Here is a 360-nt window from a genome sequence, read left to right as displayed (position 1 = left end):
GTTCAACCATTTTTTAAGCCAAGTGCCATATTCGATCGCCTGTTCGATTCCAGTGTTGTTGGGATTCATCTTGGCAACCCGCAGTGCCTGCATAATTTCTGGGGAAAATGTTGGCTCGGTCACGGGCGGTGTCGTTAGCGTACCTTTTTCAGCCGCGGTAATGGAGGAATCTTCATTCTCGCGACTCTCCGATCTTTCACTCAAGATACTATGACTGCGAGCCCTGTTCTCGCTGCTGTCATCGCCGACAATGTTACCGATGATATTATTACCGCTCAAAGCTAAATCTATATTAGTCTTTTTACTTTCACGAGTGCAATTAGCTTTCTTTGGCAGTGATGATGCTGGAGCTGGTGTTGT

The 360-nt window shown here is 46.4% G+C and overlaps 1 pseudogene; it reads right to left on the bottom strand.

Moving 5' to 3' along the window:
* Positions 1–360, bottom strand: part of LOC116853020 — an 11090-nt pseudogene that overhangs the window by 833 nt on the left and 9897 nt on the right.

This window comes from Odontomachus brunneus, unplaced genomic scaffold (assembly GCF_010583005.1).
Source record: "Odontomachus brunneus isolate Ranch 3 - 2012 unplaced genomic scaffold, Obru_v1 Obru_scaffold_268, whole genome shotgun sequence".
In the NCBI taxonomy this organism is placed as follows: domain Eukaryota; kingdom Metazoa; phylum Arthropoda; class Insecta; order Hymenoptera; family Formicidae; genus Odontomachus; species Odontomachus brunneus.
The sequence above is the reverse complement of the archived record's forward strand: the minus strand, read 5'-3'. Positions and strand labels throughout refer to the sequence as shown.